Source organism: Penaeus vannamei, chromosome 8 (genome assembly GCF_042767895.1).
Source record: "Penaeus vannamei isolate JL-2024 chromosome 8, ASM4276789v1, whole genome shotgun sequence".
Lineage (NCBI taxonomy): Eukaryota > Metazoa > Arthropoda > Malacostraca > Decapoda > Penaeidae > Penaeus > Penaeus vannamei.
Window position 1 is genome coordinate 10,544,087 of NC_091556.1, and position 7,759 is coordinate 10,551,845.

Genomic DNA, 7,759 nt, shown 5'->3' on the forward strand with positions numbered 1-7,759 from the left:
TCAACATATGAACAAAATTAATACTGAAAAACTCACTAGCCTCCAACACAAAATAGTTCAAGACTGAAATATTCACTACCCTCTAATATAAACTAATTCATAACTGTAACATTCACTAGGCTCTAACACAAACAAGTTCACAACTGAAACATTCACTAGCCTCCATCACAAACTAGTTCAAAACTGAAATTTTCACTAGCCTCCAAAACAAAATAGTTCAAAACTGAAACATTCACTAGCCTCTAACACAAACTAGTTCAAAACTGAAGCATTCACTGGCATTTAAAACAAATTTGTTCAAAATTGAAATATTCAGTACCCTCCAACACAAACAAGTACACAACTGAAACATTCACTAGCCTCCATCACAATCTAGTTCAAAACTGAAACTTTCACTAGCCTCCAACACAAACTAATTCAAAATTAAAACATTCAGTACCCTCCAACACAAACTACTTCAAAATTGAAACATTCACTACCCTCCAACAGAAACTAGTTCAAAACTGAAACATTCACTACTCTCCAACACATACTATTTCAAAACTGAAACATTCACTACCCTCCAATAGAAATTCATTCAAAGCTGAAACATTCGATAAGCTCCAACACAAACTACTTCAGAGTGGAAACATTCCCAATTCTCCAACACAAACTAGTTGAAAACTGAAACATCCACTAGCCTCTAACACTAACTAGTTCAAAACTAAAATATTCACTACCTTCCATCATAAAGCATATCAACAATGGAACACGCACTAGCCTCTAACACATAAACTAGTTCAAAAACTAAAACATTCACTACCCTCCAGCACAAACTAGTTCAAAACTGAAACATTCAGTAGCCTCGAACACAAACCAGTTGAAAACTGAAACATTCACTACCTTCCAATACAAACTAATTCAAAACTGGAACATTCACTAACCTCCAACACATGAACTAGTTCTAAACTGAAACTGCCGCTATCCTCTAACACATATAAGTTCAAAACTGTAACATTCACTACCCTGCAACACAAACTAGTTGAAAACTGAAACATTCACTACCCTCCAACACAAACTAATTCAAAACTGGAAAATTCACTACCCACAAACATAAACTAACTCAAAACTGACAAATTCATTACCCTCCAACACAAAGTAATTGAAAACTGAATTATTCACTGCCCCCCAACACAAACAAATTCAAAACTGAAATATTCACTACCCTCCATCAAAAACTGATTCAAAACTGAAACATTTACTCTGAAACATTCACTACCCTCCAACACAAACAAATTCAAAACTGGAACATTCACTACCCATAAACATAAACTAACTTAAAACTGACAAATTCATTACCCTCCAACACAAACTAATTCAAAACGAAACATTCACTAGCATCTAGCACAAACTATTTCAAACCTGAAACATTCGCTACTCTCCAACGCAAACTAATTCAAAACTGAAACATTCATTAGCCTCCAACACAAACTAATTCAAAACTGAAACATTCACTACTCTTCACCACAAACTAGTTATAAACTGAAGCATTCACTAGCCTCACTACCCTCCAAAACAAACTAATTCAAAACTGAAACATTTACTACCCTCCGACAAAATTAAATTCAAAACTGAAACATTCACTATCCTCCAACACAAACTAATAAAAAACGGAAACATTCACTACCCTCCAACACAAATTAGTTCAAAACTGAAGCATTCACTACCCTCCAACACAAACTAGTTCAAAACTGAAACATTCACTACCCTCCAACACAAACTAGTTCAAAACTGAAACATTCACTACCCTCCATCAAAAACTACTTCAAAATTGAAACATTCACTAGCCTACAACACAAATTACTTCAAAACTAAAACATCCACTAGCCTTCAACACAAACTAACTAAAAACTGAAACATTTACTACCCTCCAACACAAACTAATTCAAAACATTCACTAGCCTTCAACATATAAACTAAATTAATACTGAAACACTAACTAGCTTCCAACACAAAATAGTTCAAGACTGAAACATTCACCACCCTCTAACATAAAATAACGCAAAACTGTAACATTGACTAGGCTCTAACACAAACAAGTTCAAAACTGAAACATTCACTACCCTCCAACACAAACTAGTTCAAAACTGTAACTTCCACTAGCCTCCAACACAAGCTAGTTCAAAACTGAAACATTCACTCGCCTCCAATACAAACCAGTTCAAAACTGAAACATTCACTAGCCTCCAACACAAACTAGTTCAAAACTGAAACATTCACTACCCTCCAACACAAACTAGTTCAAAACTGAAACATTCACTACCCTCCAACACAAACTAGTTCAAAACTGAAACATTCACTACCCTCCAACACAAACTAGTTCAAAACTGAAACATTCACTACCCTCCAACACAAACTAGTTCAAAACTGAAACATTCACTACCCTCCAACACAAACTAGTTCAAAACTGAAACATTCACTACCCTCCAACACAAACTAGTTCAAAACTGAAACATTCACTAGCCTCCAACACATGAACTAGTTCAAAACTGAAACATTCACTACCCTCCAACACAAACTAGTTCAAAACTGAAACATTCACTACCCTCCAACACAAACTAGTTCAAAACTGAAACATTCACTACCCTCCAACACAAACTAGTTCAAAACTGAAACATTCACTACCCTCCAACACAAACTAGTTCAAAACTGAAACATCCACTACCCTCCAACACAAACTAGTTCAAAACTGAAACATTCACTACCCTCCAACACAAACTAGTTCAAAACTGAAACATTCACTACCCTCCAACACAAACTAGTTCAAAACTGAAACATTCACTACCCTCCAACACAAACTAGTTCAAAACTGAAACATTCACTATCCTCTAACACAAACTAGTTAAATACTATGACATTCACTAGTCTCGAACACAAACTAGTTCAAAACTGAAACATTCACTACCCTTCAACACAAACTAGTTCAAAACTGAAACATTCACTGCCCTCCAACACAAACTATTCAAATTTGAAACACTATCCTTCAACATAAACTAGTTCAAAACTGAAACATTCACTATCCTTTAACACAAACTAGTTTAAAACTGAAACATTCACTACCCTCCAACACAAACTAGTTCAAAACTGAAACATTCACTACCCTCCAACACAAACTAGTTGAAAACTGAAACATTCACTACCCTCCAACACAAACTAGTTCAAAACTGAAACATTCACTACCCTCCAACACAAACTAGTTCAAAACTGAAACATTCACTACCCTCCAACACAAACTAGTTCAAAACTGAAACATTCACTACCCTCCAACACAAACTAGTTCAAAACTGAAACATTCACTACCCTCCAACACAAACTAGTTCAAAACTGAAACATTCACTACCCTCCAACACAAACTAGTTCAAAACTGAAACATTCACTACCCTCCAACACAAACTAGTTCAAAACTGAAACATTCACTACCCTCCAACACAAACTAGTTCAAAACTGAAACATTCACTACCCTCCAACACAAACTAGTTCAAAACTGAAACATTCACTACCCTCCAACACAAACTAGTTCAAAACTGAAACATTCACTACCCTCCAACACAAACTAGTTCAAAACTGAAACATTCACTACCCTCCAACACAAACTAGTTCAAAACTGAAACATTCACTACCCTCCAACACAAACTAGTTCAAAACTGAAACATTCACTACCCTCCAACACAAACTAGTTCAAAACTGAAACATTCACTACCCTCCAACACAAACTAGTTCAAAACTGAAACATTCACTACCCTCCAACACAAACTAGTTCAAAACTGAAACATTCACTACCCTCCAACACAAACTAGTTCAAAACTGAAACATTCACTACCCTCCAACAGAAAGTAATTCAAAACTGAAACATTCACTACTCTCCAACACGAACAAGTTCAAAACTGAAACATCCAGTACCCTTCAACACAAGCTAGTTCAAAACTGAAACATTCACTAACCTCCAACACAAACTAATTAAAAACTGAAACATTCACTACCCTCCAACACAATCTAGTTCAAAACTGAATCTCACTAATCTCCAACACAAACAAGTTTAAAACTGAAAATTTCACTACCCTCCAACACAAATTAGTTTCTAAAGTGAAACAAACATTAGCCTCCAACACAAACTAGTTCAAACTGAAACATTCACTACCCTCCAACACAATCTAGTTCAAAACTGAATCTCACTAATCTCCAACACAAACTAGTTGAAAACTGAAACATTCACTACCCTCCAACACAAACTAGTTCAAAACTGAAACTTTCACTACCCTCCAACAACAACTAGTTCAAAACTGAAACTTTCACTACCCTCTAAAACAAATTACTTCAAAATTTAAACATTCACTACCCTCCAACACAAACAAGTTTAAAACTGAAAATTTCACTACCCTCCAACACAAACTAGTTTCTAAATTGAAACATACATTAGCCTTCACCACGGACTAGTTCAAAACTGAAACATTCACTACCCTCCAACACAATCTAGTTCAAAACTGAAACATTCACTACCCTCCAACACAATCTAGTTCAAAACTGAAACTTTCACTACCCTCCAACACAAACTAGTTTCTAAATTGAAACATACATTAGCCTCCAACATAATCTAGTTCAAAACTGAAACATTCACTAATCTCCAACGCAAACTAGTTCAAAACTGAAACTTTCACTACCCTCCAACACAAACTAGTTCAAAACTGAAACATTCACTACCCTCCAACACAAACTAGTTCAAAACTGAAACATTCACTACCCTCCAACACAAACTAGTTCAAAACTGAAACATTCACTACCCTCCAACACAAACTAGTTCAAAACTGAAACATTCACTACCCTCCAACACAAACTAGTTCAAAACTGAAACATTCACTACCCTCCAACACAAACTAGTTCAAAACTGAAACTTTCACTACCCTCCAACACAAACTAGTTCAAAACTGAAACATTCACTACCCTCCAACACAAACTAGTTCAAAACTGAAACATTCACTACCCTCCAACACAAACTAGTTCAAAACTGAAACTTTCACTACCCTCCAACACAAACTAGTTCAAAACTGAAACATTCACTACCCTCCAACACAAACTAGTTCAAAACTGAAACATTCACTACCCTCCAACACAAACTAGTTTAAAACTGAAACATTCACTACCCTCCAACACAAACTAGTTCAAAACTGAAACATTCACTACCCTCCAACACAAACTAGTTCAAAACTGAAACATTCACTACCCTCCAACACAAACTAGTTCAAAACTGAAACATTCACTACCCTCCAACACAAACTAGTTCAAAACTGAAACATTCACTACCCTCCAACACAAACTAGTTCAAAACTGAAACATTCACTACCCTCCAACACAAACTAGTTCAAAACTGAAACATTCACTACCCTCCAACACAAACTAGTTCAAAACTGAAACATTCACTACCCTCCAACACAAACTAGTTCAAAACTGAAACATTCACTACCCTCCAACACAAACTAGTTCAAAACTGAAACATTCACTACCCTCCAACACAAACTAATTCAAAACTGAAACATTCACTACCCTCCAACACAAACTAGTTCAAAACTGAAACATTCACTACCCTCCAACACAAACTAGTTCAAAACTGAAACATTCACTACCCTCCAACACAAACTAGTTCAAAACTGAAACATTCACTACCCTCCAACACAAACTAGTTCAAAACTGAAACATTCACTACCCTCCAACACAAACTAGTTCAAAACTGAAACATTCACTACCCTCCAACACAAACTAGTTCAAAACTGAAACATTCACTACCCTCCAACACAAACTAGTTCAAAACTGAAACATTCACTACCCTCCAACACAAACTAGTTCAAAACTGAAACATTCACTACCCTCCAACACAAACTAGTTCAAAACTGAAACATTCACTACCCTCCAACACAAACTAGTTCAAAACTGAAACATTCACTACCCTCCAACACAAACTAGTTCAAAACTGAAACATTCACTACCCTCCAACACAAACTAGTTCAAAACTTAAACTTTCACTAGCCTGCAACACAAATTAGTTCAAAACATTCATTAGTCTGCAACACATGAACTAGTTCAAAACTGAAACATTCACTACCCAACACAAACTAATTAAAACTGAAACATTCAATACCCTCCAACACAAATTAATTAAAAACTGAAACATACACTAGTCTCTAAGACAAACTAGCTCCAAACAAACATTCGCTAGCCTCTAACATGAACTAATTCAAACTTGAAACATACACTACTCTCTATGACATAAACTAGTTCAAAACTGAAACATTCTTTAGCCTCCAACACAAACTAGTTCAACACTGAAACATTCATTAATCTCTAACACAATCTAGTTCACAACTTAAATATTCACTAGCATCTAACACAAACTAATTAAAAACTGAGACATTCATTAGCCTTTAACACAAACTAGTTCAAAACTGAAATATTTACGAGCCACTAACACAAACTGATTAAAAACTGAAATATTCACTACACCCCCCCCCCCCCCACCAACAAAAATTAGTTCAAAACTGAAACATTCACTAACCTCAGACATATAAACAAATTCAAAATTGAATCACCCACAAGCCTCCAACACATAAACAAATTTAAAGCTGGAAGGTTCATAAGCTTCCAACACATAAACAAATTCAAAACTGAAACATTCAGAAACCTCCAACACAAACATATTCAAAACTGAAACGTTGACAAGCCTTAAACACATAAACAAATTTAAAGCTGAAACGTTCACAAGCCTCCAACACATACATTGAAAACTGAAACATTCACAAACCTCCAACATATCAACAAATTCAAAACTGAAACGTTCACGTCTGTAACACATAAACAAATTCAAAACTAAATCACCCACAAGCCTCCAACACATAAACAAATTTAACGCTGAACTATTCACAAGCCTCAAACACAAACAAATTCAAAATTGAACTATTCACAAGCTTCCAACACATAAACAAATTCAAAATTGAACCGTTCACGAGCCTCAAACACATAAACAAATTCAAAACTGAAACATTCACAAGCATCCAGCATATAAACAATTCAAAACTGAACCGTTCACAAGCCTCAAACACATAAATACAAAACTGAAACACTCACAAGCATCCAACACATAAACAAATTCAAAACTAAACTATTCACAAGCCTCAAACATAAATTCAAAACTGAAACTTTCACAAACCTCCAACACATAAACAAATTCAAAACTGAAACATTCACAAACCTCCAACATATAAACAAATTCAAAACTGAAATGTTCACAAGTATTCAACACAAATAAATTCAAAACTGAAACGTTCACAAACCCCCAACACATAAACAAATTAAAAACTGAATCTTTCACAATCCTACAACATAAACAAATTCAAAACTTCGCAAGCCTCCAACACCTAAATTCAAAAGTGAAACGTTCACAAGCCTCCAACACTTAAATTCAAAAGTGAAACCTTCATAAGCCTCCAATACATAAACAAATTCAAAACTAAACCGTTCGCAATCCTCCAACACACATATGTGAGAGAAAGAGAGAGAGAGAGAGAGAAACTGTACCATAAAAACAATAATAATTTATCAACAGGTACAAAACTCTACAAAATATCGAAGAAAGAATAGTTAATAGGGGATAGTACAAACAAATACTTACCTGAATTAATAGAGCAGCAGAAACCGAAATATAGCAACACAATTATAGGTTCAAATCTCCCAA

General features: G+C 35.2%; 1 long non-coding RNA gene across 1 annotated transcript in view; it reads left to right on the forward strand.

Annotated features, from left to right (window-relative positions):
* The first annotated feature begins 5,933 nt into the window (after positions 1 to 5,933).
* Positions 5,934 to 7,759, forward strand: part of LOC138862396 (uncharacterized) — a 6,375-nt gene continuing 4,549 nt past the window's right edge. The window contains exon 1 of the long non-coding RNA XR_011398690.1: positions 5,934 to 7,759. This exon is cut by the window's right edge and continues 2,016 nt beyond it. This is a non-coding gene — a long non-coding RNA (uncharacterized lncRNA).